Source organism: Eupeodes corollae, chromosome 1 (assembly GCF_945859685.1).
Source record: "Eupeodes corollae chromosome 1, idEupCoro1.1, whole genome shotgun sequence".
NCBI classification, from domain to species: Eukaryota; Metazoa; Arthropoda; class Insecta; order Diptera; family Syrphidae; genus Eupeodes; species Eupeodes corollae.
In genome coordinates, this window is record NC_079147.1 from 187174212 (window position 1) to 187189360 (window position 15149).

Below are 15149 nucleotides of genomic sequence, written 5' to 3' on the forward strand. Positions count from 1 at the left end.
ACTTTACCAAAAAAAAAAAACAGTCCTTTTACCTGAAAAATATTAAAACATTCTTCACAAAAACCAAAAATCTACGAAAAAGAAGGAAGATGTTGATAAAAATAAAACAAAAACAGAAGTACAAAAAAAATCACTCAAACGCTTGCAATCATTTAATCCATCTTCTGCTACTACACTCTGATGCGGTATAAAAATCTTTGGATTTTTTTTTTTTTGAGACCCACATTCACATCCTTTGGTTAATCTTCTCTCGTAAAGGATAATTTCACCACTCGATTTGCTGGCGTTACAAAGTGAATCGTTTCCTTTAATATACTTTCAATTCAACGTAGGTATACATCTTAGCTATCGTACCTTTACTTTATATAGGAAGGTATACAACATAACATCAGGGTCCTGAAAACAGAAGGGAGCTCAAAAGAGGAATATTTGCAGCTTTCACCTGTCGCCGAGTGAATTTATTTTCCCACCATCAATGGCTTCGTCCTCGTCGTCGTCATCGTCCTTGCAGTTTCATCGTCTTTTTTAGAGCTTTTCTTTTTTAATTTTGGGCAGTTCCGTTTTCTTCATAAGCGGATTTGAGAATGTGGCTTTTAGATGTTACTTGCACTGGTTGGAAAAATGGTTCCTTTTCTCTTCATCCTGTCGGCTTCGACTTCGACTTCAGCTTCAGCTTCAGCTCGTTCTCCTGCTGCTGCTGAATCACATGTGGAGATAAACGAAATTAAAGGATAACGATGTGGATGGAAATTCACCCTACCAAAGCATTCATAGTGAATAAAAAAGAAAAGTGTAAACACTAAACTACCTTTTCAGCATCAGAAGCAATGAAAAGCATCTGCGACAAAATGTGGAGATATACCTAAAGGAACTATCTATCCATCTATCTATATGAATATACGAATACACATGGAATGCGGAACGGATTAAGGAACGTGAGAAACCGGAAGATGCAAAAGGGAATCCTTAATGAAACGGAAGACATCGAAGAAGGATTTCTTCTCTGTTCGTTTTAGTTTTCTTTCTGGTTGGTTAACTTGGTACTTGGTTGGTTCAAGGAAAAAGGCTTATGTTTGTGTGTTTTTATGTTTGTGTGCAGTAAAAAGGATCAGCATAAGTTGCCTTTATGGTATCGTTACGTTTGACCTATGTTTTCATACATTCAAAGTGATGCATGTGAAAGAAGGAGACAAAATGAGTAGAAAACTTTGGCGAGAACGAGGACGAGGACAACGACGGAAACGGCAAATTATGTCGTCCATAACATTTTATCACTATGCCTTCTGACTTTACTTGACTTCATTTGAATAATCAAGGATAATGATGAGCCAACAATTCAGCACTATTGTTCAAAGGACGAACAGAACAATCGAATGAAATTCAAACTGCATGCAAAAAAACAAATCAAATTACTAGTCACAGTAAACATCCTTTCGTCCTTTTTAATTACACAAATAAATTTATCAAATTGTGTGGAATAATTCAATCGGTCAGTTGAAAGGGGAAGGGGGGTGAGGGGGTATTTTAACGATTTCAAAAAGGATTATACGTGCTATTGGTCTAATTTTCTGTTGTTTTGTTTTTGAAAGTAATGTTACAATGTGTGCCCGATGTCATTTGAACGTATGCAACGTATTGCATTTTTATTTGTTATACAAATTTGTATAGATCCTATCGATGAGTGTGTAGTGGTATAGAATTGATGAGTTTTGCAATGCCAATTTTATGTTTAGTCATGGTTTTTGTATTTTGTCGATACAAATTAGACCGTCTGGTCTGTGTTTTGTGTTTGTATGTCTGTCTGTGGTGCAAGTGATTTAAATTCAAACCGAGGTTTTCAATTATCCTGGTATAGTTTTTTGTATATCCTTTAAAGTTTTGTAAAGAATATTTATGTGGCATTGATGGGAATGAAATTATTCTTTTTTTTTTGGGATAGATATAGATTTTTTTGTTTGTTTATTTCATTAGATTGATTGCGCTAGAAATTGATGGTTAATGGACGTTAGCAAAACACTTTATTTTTCTGATTCAATTTAAATTATTGAAAAAAAGGGATTTTCTGTACATAACTTTAATTTGATTGGGGAAAATGACATTAAGGCAATAAGGTATCTAAAATCCCAAATATTGAACAATTTGTTTTATCACCATTTTTGTTTTTTTCATCCAACATTGCAATCTTTTCGCATATTTTACGGTCTTTATATTATAATCCTTTCTAGAGGCCTACTTGGCATAATGATAAGTGCGTAGAGCTGTTATGCTTGAGTTCTTTGGTTAAATTTTTAATGTGTAACCCAAAGCTTTTTTTCACGGATACTGTCTGGTACATAAAAAGTACTTTGTCAAATTTATCGTTCGGATTAGATGTTTTAGGCTCCAGGGTCTAATGTACAACGAATGAGAAAGATGCATGAAATATTTATTCGATAGTCCGTTTGATATGGCGCTGTGGCCTGAACCTGTCAAAGAAAGATGAAAGTGTCTTAAGCTGCTTCTTTGGGTGATTTTTGGTCCCGTCTGCATAGATGGAGAATGGAGGAGAAGATACAACGACAAGCGGTACGGGCTGTATAGCGACACTGACCTGGATAATAGAATATTAAGTCCAACGATTTAAATGGCTGGGCTATGTAGTGCGAATGGAGATCAACGCTTCAGACTGCAAGGTCTTCGAATCCAATCAACTACTACTCTCGGGGAATTCTTCTGAAACCAAGTGTATTATTAGATTGGTCCTATAGGAAGTCATTGTTTTCGGTGTGATTCGTCGAATTGATTTTTTTTAATTTTTCGACGTTTCAAGGTCCTTAGAGTCAAAATAAAATTAATGTAGAGAGATGTATGTATGTATGTGCGTGCTTGTGAACGTACGTTCGTCCAAAGCTAAAGAACCAGTAGAGATATCGACTTAAAATTAATTTTGTTATACAGACAATAATACAGAAAGGACTCCCAAAAAATTGAATAATAGCAATTTAAAAAAAGGTGAAAATGTTGGTTAATCTCAAATATCACAGGAACCAATAACTCCAGCAAATTAAATTACATTTTATATTATATATTGTAACGTGATAGTAAGCAAGTGTGATTTTGAACAAAAAACAATTGAAGTTTCTTTTTTTATAAATCCAAAAAACTGAAAAGAAATAATTGTCACCTCGAATATTTTAGGAACCCAAAATTATTTTATCTTCAAGATAATTTAATATGACGAAAATTAACGTTTTCGACACTAAGTAAAATTTTGAAAAAAATCGAATTACCATTTTTTTTTAAGAAACATAAACAAAACATTACTAAAAGTTGGTAAACATTTCTTTTCGACTCAAATATCTTTTCAAAACATTAAAGATTATGGCTTCAAACTAATTTGAACGTATAAAATATATTGTTTTCAACATTCAGTAAATTTTTTAGGGAAATCGAATTGAACATTTTGTTTTTACAAAAAATACAAGTCTAAAAAACAATATAAAAACATGCTACAAATTTACTTTTACTCAAATATCTTTTCCAAAATTATGAAATTTTTTTTCACAGAAAGTATTGTTTTCGACATTCAATAGTTAATTTTTTATAAAAATCCACCAGTCAGTTTTTTTTCATAAAAATTAAAATCTACAAAAAATAGTACGCTAATATACTGATATTTGGTTCTAGATAAGTAGTATAAATAGGTAACTCCCACACCACAAACTTGGCACGGCACGGCACGGCACGGCACATCCCAATTGGGATGGATTACCAAGGTTCGAATTTGATTCTAATTGGGAATGAGTGTGAGTGGTTGGATTTCTAGCAGCATTTGTATTTTCATTTGAATATTGGTTGTGGGATTGGATTTTCAGTGATAAATTGGTTGTGGGATATACTTTTCTAGTCGGATTCCTAGTTCAAAATTTGTTTTTTGTTGGAATATTGCTTTTTTGGTTGGGTAGCTGCTACTCAACCCAATTCAAAATCTATGTCACTCCTACTCCACCCAATTCAAAATCAATGTCACTCCTACTCCACCCAATACAAAATTGATGTGTGCACCAAACTTGGCACGGCACCGCACGTCCCAATTGGGATGCATCCCAAGTTTCCAGTTTGATTCTAATTGGGAATAAGTGTGAGTGGTTGGAATTCTAGCACCATTTGTATTTTCATTTGAACATTGGTTGTGGGATTGGATTTTCACTGTATTTCTAGTCCAAAAATTAAATTTTTGTTGGAATATTGCTTTTTTGGTTGGGTAGCTGCTACTCCACCCAATTCAAAATCTATGTCACTCCCACACCACAAACTTGGCACGGCACGGCACATCCCAATTGGGATGGATTACCAAGTTTCGAGTTTGATTCTAATTGGGAATAAGTGTGAGTGGTTGGATTTCTAGCAGCATTTGTATTTTCATTTGAATATTGGTTGTGGGATTGGATTTTTAGTGATAAATTGGTTGTGGGATATACTTTTCTAGTCCGATTTCTAGTTCAAAAATTTGTTTTTGTTGGAATATTGCTTTTTTGGTTGGGTAGCTGCTACTCCACCCAATACAAAATTGATGTGTACACCGATTTCTGGCACAACATTTGTGCTAACCTGCACGGCATGCAATATAAAATTGATGTGTGCATTGGCTAAACATATTCTTAATAGGTTGTTCATATGCTTATGAAACTAGCATTCCAAAATACTTACCTCTGTTGTACAATACAAGAGAATGTCAGGAAAGAAAGAAACCATTAAGAAAAAAAAAATACAAAGTTTTTCTTTTTTTTTTTATATATTAAAAATATATTTGCTTTCCATATATCAGGTTTACAATTATTTCGTTATGAATGAATAAAAATACTTTATTTTATTCCTAAACTATTCTGGTAACAACTTGTTCAAGCGGATTATAGTCAATAATTCTATCATGAAGCATAAGGCAGTAAGCGGAAGTATTTGCAGGAATTTGCTTTGATGTTCTCATTTCCAAACGTATATCGATGGGTCCTGTTTTCATAGTTTCATTTTGGTGTCTGCAGTCTACCACAAAAACTGGAGCATGTGATTTGAATAATTCCCAGGAAAGAAGCGGTTCAGTGATGTTTTTATTATAGTAAGATTTTTGAAAGTCTGTGTACATTTTGTAAAACTGTATCTGTTTTTTTCAAAAGAAACATTGAAATCTTCATGTGGGTAAACATCAGAGTTTAGATAAACTTTTAAGTCTGTTAGATTACAATGATCAAACGTTGTAGGATCAGCAGCCAGATTTTTATTTTTCCCAGTTTGTAAAGCAAAAACAATGTATCGAGGTTTTTCTATTTGTGTTGTTGTCTTGACATTCCAGATATGATGATCAGAATTTGGTAGCATGGGATATTCATAAAGATCCCAGTTTCGGAAAGCAATTTTCATAGAGCTGCTTTTACTTATAGATTTATATAAGCTTAATTTCATGGAATCTGATAAGGTTACGTGGGGAACTTTCCATTGTATTTTTTGAATGTTAATTTGTACTTTTTCATTGTTTGGAGAGATCAATGCGTTTTCATCCACTCTTGAACGAGTTATAATAAGATCATGTCGAGCATTTGGAATGATTTTTTTATAATCTTCAGCGAATCCTAAAAGTTTGTTCAGTGGAATACAATAATTAAAATGAAACGGTTTCAAATTAATAGGTGAGTCAGGAGACCAGGATGCATTTAATAGCATATCACTTTCATTTTTAGTTAAAGATAAATAATTTTTGATTGTTGATGTTATTCCGACATTTCTATTGTAGTCGATTTCCTTGCCATTGAGTTCATAACGTATTTCATCAAATAGAAAAGCCATGGCATTGTTCACAAGTTTTGTATTGGCTATTTCTTTTACATCTGCTGTCGATAATGATCCTTCAATATATAAAAAACTTTCCGAAGGGAGAACATTAAGATTTTGATGTTGTATACAAATCTGAATGATGTCATTTCGTTCAAAATTGTTTTGATATGGTGAATAAGTATGGTACTCATATTTAGAAATACTTTCACTTATTTCAGGATCTTGGAAAATGTTCAACATTATTTATTACTTCTTTTTTTAATTGAAGACCTATTGACAACAAAAAGTCCTGATTATGTTTGCTAAGGCAATGTGTTACCGCAGCTGCGTTGGAAGCTTGATTGAAGACTAGATTATTCTTAACAATGTTTTTATAATAAATTGAGTTGTTGTCTATGCTTTCATACACAATCATTTTTCTGGTTGTAAATGTAACCGAACCGTTATGTTTTCTCCTCTAAAATTAATATCTTTACCGTCTTGGTCGCAGAGCTTAAGGCACAATGATGTTATTCGTTTGACGTTCACAGGTAAATAAATAACATTGCTTGGAACTTCTATGATTTTATAGCCAGGACTTACTTTAACAGAGAATTCATGTAAAATATGCGCCGATTGGTTATTAATGTACGTTCCATCTATGATATTACATTCAATGCGGATTGTATTAACTCTATTTATGTTAACATACAGATCTGATTCATGTAGCAAGTTTGATTTCAACAACTTCTCACTAAATCCTAAAAGCGAACCAATAGAATTTGGTTTTGAAAAGTCGATATCATCTGAACTGAAAATTTCACATTTCAGAGTGTTGTTGTTTGCTTTGATTTTAATTTCAATTTTCCTTTGGTTTTTCTTTTTTTTATTTATATCATTAATTTTTTTTTGTATTAAATTATTAATATCTTCAATTTCATATGAACCAATAGGAAAAGAAATAACACTTTCACCGATACATAACATGTTATTACTCTCATCCACATTCGGAATTGAATTATATGTTTGAAAATCTATAAGTCCACATACATAATTCGAATTAAGGACGATTGGTGGAAAATACTGAGCATTAAGAGTTGACTCATTCCCACTTAAAGCAAGTGTTAACGACATGTTGATTAAAAGACAAATGACACATTTTTCATTTCTACACAACATTTTATTCATATTTGATTACATTATTATATTAAAATAAATAAATAAATAAATAATTCTACATTACATTATTATTATTAAAATAAATAAATAAATAAATTTTTTATATTCTAAGTCTATTACATTACATTATTATATTATATTATCAAACAATCTTTTTTCAATTTTTTTTATAGATATACATATATACTACAGGTTTTTTTCAAAGTAAGGGATCATTGTCATTTGGAATATTTTTATGTCCCCAGGCAAGTGTGCTGATGTTATCTGCACATATATATCTTTTTGTATCCTTAAAACTTAATGCCAATTTATTTAAATTTTGGGTGTAAATTGTATGTAATTTACTCCTAAAAGTTAACATATTTTCATATTTTTCAATTTTGTTAAATAGACATCTTTTATAGTCATCTATTCGTAATCTTTTGGTGACAGATCTTTTGACTCCTTTAGCTTTCTGGACAGATTTATCATTTTGTACGGTGAAAGAGTACATTTTAGCTCTCAAACCAACAAATTCCAACATTTTTTTCCCACAGGTCTCGTCTTTAAACATACCTAAAGATTTGTTATTCATCCTAGGAATATTATGTTGGTTATTGGGATCAAAGTCATATGTATCAAACCTTAATGGTATATCATCCAAAATATCCGAATAAAAGTCTTCACATTTTATATTATAAATAAAGGAATCAGTATCCATATAGTTGAGAAGAGCATGTTCATGATATTTTGGTTTGATATAGTCATAGTGGAATTCATACATAAGAATTTTTGAGAGCTCAAGTACTATGAAACCTAGATAAATCGGTTTGTTAAGTGTAACATTACATTTACTCATCTGTATAGCCAACAATGGGTTAGATACTCGATCATCTTCATGGGCAAATTGTAAGGAACTATGGAAGTTTGGTCTCGCAATCCAACCTCTAGCACCCAGTGATTTTCTTTTATTTTCCCATCGTGTAACAATTTTAACATCAGTACGCTTCTCAATATTTTCCATTGTTTTTCCGTAAATAGAAAGATTCATTAGCTTGAAAAACCTTTTCTGAAAATCAGTTTTAGCTTTCTTTCTAAGTTCGGTATTAAGGGAAATATATTGTTCTAGCCATTTTGATTGTCTAAATTTGAAAAACCTTTTCTGAAAATCAGTTTTAGCTTTCTTTCTAAGTTCGGTATTAAGGGAAATATATTGTTCTAGCCATTTTGATTGTCTAAATTTAATCACACGATGGACTTTTTTTAAAATCAAACCATGTTTCAGAGCTTGCTTTAAACTCTCTAGGTGAATAACATAGTTCACTTTTGGTAAAAAACTTGCCACCAATTTCTTGAATTTAGAGCCTGGTGTTGCTATATTTTCTGGGCAAAAAGGCAAATCATTATGAATATCATGAAGATGTTCGGGATATTCTAAATCAACTTCTAAAACATATCCAACATTTATATCATTTAGACTTTCTATATGTGTCAGGGAAAAATCTTGTGGATTCTGCCATTCAAAACCTCCACAAGGAAGATTCTGAGACATTGCCCATCCATATAAATTATTGGCATCTAAATAAACCAAGTATGAAGATGGTTTTTCAGAGTCATAGGACTCAACAAATTTATTATTGGCTCTGGAATATCTATGACTGCATTGGGTTAGACCACCTCTTATCCCTTTTTGAAAGAAATTGTACATTTCAATGTCAGTCAAGAGTTCTAGTTCCACTTTTGTCACTTTCAACATAGCATCCCAAGATAAACCAGGAGCTGTATAGTAGTGACAAGGATCTAGAGAGTATCTATGTTTGCAGACTTTTCTGAAATTTTCAAAAATATCAGCTAACAACACAACATCACTTTTTAAGTATATTTCCATATAATTTTTTAGATTATTACATTTAAAATGTGTCCATATATTTATGGCCAACTGATAATCCTCCAATGAACATTCCTCATTCGTGAGTTTGTTGAAAAACTTCACTCTTTCAGGAAGACATGGCTCAGACATTTTTTGCCAAGAATCCATAAAATCATATGGAAATACACCTTTTCTTTTAACTAATTCCAGACTTTGCTCTGTTTCAAAGCATTTTCGGGTTATTGTAAAGTCTGAAGAAACTAAGTTCCTAGCTAAACTATCTATGCTATCACCCAAAAAGCGAAAAGAGTCTAAGAATCTAAGTTCTATTGAATGCTTTTCATCAATAGAAATTTTCTTAGAAAAAGAAATATATTTTTCCTTATTAAGTGGTATCACTTTAATTTCACCATCGATTTCTCGAAGCGATTTGAAAAATAAATGTGCATCATAACCAGATAAATTATGAAACAAAATTGGGAAAAATGTTGGCATCTTATACTTAAGGTTACAAAGATTATGGGCTGCCCCCCTATATTCACCTGTTAAGTGACAATGGTCCCTTACCTTAATTTCTCCTAGTAGCATGTTGATCTTGTTGCGGCATATTATGCAGATTGTTGCCTTCTCAAAGCAAGATGCCTGCATCGCTGAGAGAGGTTTCATCGGTGTCACGGTTTTAATATGTTTATTATATTGATGCATTGTATCTCCAACTAAACTGTGAATGAACTCACTAGCACAGTTTTCCCCTATAAAGAAAAAAGAAATACAAAAATATAAGAATTTAGTTCATAAAAAAAAGTTATTATTAAATATTACCTATGAAAGTCCGCATTAAGTCTTCGGTTTCATCAAATGAGCATTTCATGTAGTATGAAAATGCACAGGGAACGTGTTCTTGGAGGTTGGATGTTGACGACGTTGACGGGTCCGGTATACATGTATCAATCGGTTTTAAGATGCATTCAAAATCAGCGTATGTTACAAATGGAACCATCATTTGTTTATCATAGCTTGAAAATTTGATCATCTTGTTATCATTTGCTGGCATTTTTGTTACAATTTGTTTGCACTCGCTCTTGTGTTTATCAAATGAGCGGTCATTGTAAAAATGCTGCAAGCAAGTATTACAGAACAATAATCTTCTTCTTGAACTTTCTAATACTTCACTTGTGATCAACCGACTGATATGTTTTATCCACATAAAGTGCGTAACTTCACCGCTCATGTGGAGTAAGAGATTAACATGATTGTGTTTCTCTTCCATTGTCATGTAATATGGACCCTCAATTTGTGATTTTTCCCCCTCAGAAATTCCAAAAACGTTGATACTTATGTTGTTCTTAGTTTCAAACGTTTTTATTTCTGGTAGTTCAAGGGGAAATGAAAGCCCTGTGAAATCCAGAATGATATTGTCCAGGGCAATTATATCTCTGGATATATCAGATACTTGATAGTAGGAAGATGTTCTCTCTACATGCGACTCAAGCTCTGGATGAAAAGCAGATATAATCGCCCATTTAAAACAATATTCATCATTGTTCTGTACATTTACAATGGCTTTCTTGGCCGCGATATTTTTTGGCAAAGATAAATATCTTGAACCACTCAATGGCTGGTATTTGTTGATATTGATTTCAACTGATTTTATTCTTATCAGTGCCCATCCACTATCCCTTTCTTGGAATTCATCCATTTTGGTTAGGATAGTCTTGAACATTTCCTCAAGAATTGGATTTATTTCTATTTCCAGGAAAACTGCTTTCATTTCCGCAGCCATTGATTTCAGTTCTATTACCATTTCCTCACCACTTATTTTTGCGTACTCTGCAAATAGTTCCAAATTGAATTTTATTGATTGGTGTTCACTAATTTTTTGTTGTAGGATTTCATGCATCATTGCTTTATTATTATTGAGGAAAACCATCGCATCCAGTTCATGTTCATTTTTATTTTGAACAGAAAGGGATATTACTCGATTCTTAAATGAATTCCTTATTTCATTCACGTTTTCCTTATAAAGTATTTGCACTTTGGTTTTGTGATCATTTTTGCGTATATGTTGTACCCATTTGCTTTTGGGTATTTGTTCTTCGCAAAATGTACAAGTAACCGTGCTTGTATTCTTTATCTTTGGTGCAATTCCCGCTGCAGAAGTTGATGGTTGGTCGTCAATTATTTTCGAAGCTGCTGATGAGATTGATGGTCGTTCTTGTTGCTGTTCCTTATGTTGTTGTTGAAGTTCGCGTATTTGTAATTGAAGTTTTTCAATTAATTTCTGATGTTGTTGAATTTGCTGTTGATGTTGTTCTGGTAGTTGTTGTTGTGGTTTTTGTAGTTGTTTCAATGGATGTCCTTGTCCATTTCGATTCTTTGCGCATTGAATTAAATGCGACTTTTCATCTGTTTGAGATCGAAACGTCTCCCCACAAAGAAGACAAGATCCCGACAAGTTTAAATGCTTCGTTTTAATGTGACGATTTAACACACCGACACTTGAAAACATTTTCTTGCAAAACGCACAAGATTTTGTATTATTCATCTTTATTTTTTTTGTTTAGTAGTTTACAAACAAAAAAGGTAATAACTTTCAAAACAGTTTTTTAATTAATCTTTGTATGAAAACAATATTTCAAATATTTAATTTTATTTTATTTTTATTTTTTTTTCTCCACACTTTTCACTTGTATTAAACAAATTTTTATGAAAAATAACTTTTAATATTTGTTTTTTTTTTTCCAAACTTTTCACTTGTATTCAATGAACAAAACTTTATAAAAAATAATTTTAGTATTTGACAAATTAAAATTTTTAAATAAACACTTTGCGCAGGACTTCCTTTTGATTTGAAAACTAATTTCAAACTGAATTTAAAAAAGGAAAGTCTTACGTATTTAACCTCGTTATGTAGCTATGTACTCCTATTTTGGGTAACGTAAATTTATGTTCTTAACCTGGTTCACAACGTGGTTTGGGTTTTTTATATAAGGTTCCAAACCTCGTTGATAACGTGTATTGGGTTTTTATATAAGGTTCCAAACCTCGTTGATAACGTGTATTGGGTTTTTCTTTCAAGGGTAATAAAAAACAAACATCAAAGAAAATTCTTCATGGGATCAACAAGTATCACATTTTTTTTAACTTAATCACCTTAATACCTGAAAACCACTCAGACTTGTAACAAAAGGCAACTCCTTATCACGATTATCTAATGGGTAAAGAAAATTGATCGTGGACCACTCACACTGAACAATCACACAAATGGAAAATACAGGATTCAACATGTTTCAATTCGTTTTCTTTTTTGTTTAAATGTATCACCTTCATTCAATGGTAATAAAATTCTCCAAGGTAATATACTTAAAATGCAACGTGTATTGGGTTTTTATATAAGGTTCCAAACCTCGTTGATAACGTGTATTGGGTTTTTCTTCTAAGGGTAATAAAAAACAAACATCAAAGAAAATTCTTCATGGGATCAACAAGTATCACATTTTTTTAACTTAATCACCTTAATACCTGAAAACCACTCAGACTTGTAACAAAAGGCAACTCCTTATCACGATTATCTAATGGGTAAAGAAAATTGATCGTGGACCCCTCACACTGAACAATCACACTAATGGAAAATACAGGATTCAACATGTTTCAGTTAATTTTCTTTTTTGTTTAAATGTATCACCTTCATAGGTCTGTGTATTACTACTACTGTGATTTAATTTTATTTTCCTGATTGAACATGAAAATATTTCAGAAAAAAATGTTTATGCATGTTTAATATTAATATTGAGTGGGGATCTGATGGGTATACTTCTACACTTCTACTAAAATACAAAGATTTTTGAATGTGAAGACTTCTATAAAAGGAAATTTCGTTGTTACCGACGAGCACAGTTTATTACGAGAAGCCAACATGTATTTTGAAGAAGAATATTCCATATTCACTCTTGATGATTTTGCGGTTAGAGAAGCAAACTCGCTTAACGAAATAAGCAATTTTAAACCATCAAAAAAAATATCGGAGCTGGATGCAAACAATAAATACAACATTTTGGCTCTAAGAAAAGTTAAAACGCGATGGGGAGATCGCATTGTCGCAGATCTTGGAGAATTCACAGTAAGTAAAAAGAATTAAATAAATATAAACATTTTTTGTTGTACTCTATTTAAAGCAATTTGTAATTATTTATTCCTACAGACTTTTCTACCTCAGAGATATTCCCAACTTTCGGTTAGCACCATGACTACTATTGGCGGAGGTGGCTATGCCTTAGAGATTCTAAGACAAATCGGTTCAACCTATGAAATAAAATTTATGAAAATGAAATAATAATCCATTTTCATTCCTTAAATAAAAAATTATATTTGTAAATATACAAAAAAAAAAATATACGGTTTCAAACAAAAAGAACTTTATTTTATTTGTTTTTTTTTATTTCTTTACATTTTTTTTTTTTTCACTGACGTATCCATCTTTTAATTTGTACATGTGTGTTGCTTTATATACCCACCATTGACAATTGGATGCAAAGCGGTTTCCAGCAGGAAAAAAAATTAAAAGGAGAGAAAAGCACACCTAGGATTTAATAAATACAAAAGAACGAAAATTATAATAGTAAACAAAATAAAAAATAAACATGCAGTTGAAAAAAAAAATATATTTTATTTCTTTTGTTTTTATTTTTACAATTCTTACATTTTATAGTAATTCATTTTTATTAATCCAGGAGTTATGTTCTGATGGAAAACCCAACCACTTAACAAAAACCTTATTTCCTCTGTTTTGTAAAACCTTTTCTACAAGAAAAATATCTCCACATTTAGTTTTCAACAGTTCTGGTTCATAGAAACTACCTTGAACAGGTTTTCCTTGATAGTCTTCAAGAAGATATGTATTTGGTTTTGTAACTTTGATTTTTCTTATTTTAAAAACCTCTGTTGTCCAGTTAGGTGTATAACCCTTTTCAAATGCATGTTTATACTTGCTGATTCTTACTTTGTCACCGATCTTAAATTTTCGTTTACTTGTTCCTTCTTTATCACTTTTAAAAAATGGTAACAATAACTTTGAATTTTTCTTCGTTACATCTGCAGGAAAACATTTAATGGTTCTATGAAAAGAGTGATTGTAATCATTAAGTAATTTCTCGAAAATGTTGATCCACTTATAGTTTCCATTGAAACTAAATTCCTTCCACATCTTTTCTTTAAAAGTTCTATTAAATCTTTCCACAATGGAAGCCTTTAATGAACTGAATGTTGAGTAATGATTAATTCTGTACTTTTCCATTATGAGTTTGAAGTTTTTATTGAAAAATTCTTTTCCATCATCTGTTTGTATATTCTTTGGAATTCTAGAAGAAGATATAAATATTTGTTCCATTCCTTTCGAAATAGTAATACCCTTTTTGTTTTTCATTGGGATGACCCATGCAAATTTCGAAAATGTATCGATAACTGTCAGTAAATAATTAAATCCTCTGTTCTGTTCACTATATGGTATCATTTCAACCAGGTCAGCTTGCCATAAGTCATCGTAGCCTTTGATGATAACATGACGACGTTTGAAGTTCTTACGTGCAGCTTTATGCAACTCCTCAACAACCTCACGCTTACTCATATTTACAAGAAGTGAATTCAACAAAATCAAAGAAAAGACTTTTATATTTATTTTTTGTTTTCTTTTATTGCAATCTATTATACAATAACATAAGTTTCTTAATTTTAATTAAACTTTTTTCCATGATGTAACAGCTGCAAGTATCTAGACCTTCTTCACATAGGTTAGATGACCAACAACAATTAGAATAATGATGTCCATGTGATGATTCCATGTATGTAGTATTTTTAAATTTACTAACCATTGAAATACAGTTAGTAAATTCTCGATAGTGTTCATCTAATATTGATTCCCCATTTGTTTTTAGAAAATCAAAAATATCTTTAATTATTTTCACTGAGTCCATTTTCGAAGATACTTGTTGTTGAAGTGTTGAATGCTAACTAACAAACTTTATTTTATTTTATGAAAAATGAAAAAATCTTTCTTCATTTTTACTTATGTATATGTAGTATATACAAAATACATATACATAAAATTAATACAAATATAACAACATTTTTTTACTTATTTTCATGTAAGGATGAAAAGGCCACATTAGGGAACAGCGTTTTCATAAAATGTTCAACTTTATTTTTTATTTTCTCGTCAACATACTTTTCTTCTGTGTTTAGTTTTTGGGAAATTAATTGTGATGCCATGTTTTCTTGTTCCATACTTTTTATTGTTTCCTTTATAGAAGAGTCTATATGGTTTTTTAGCATATGAATT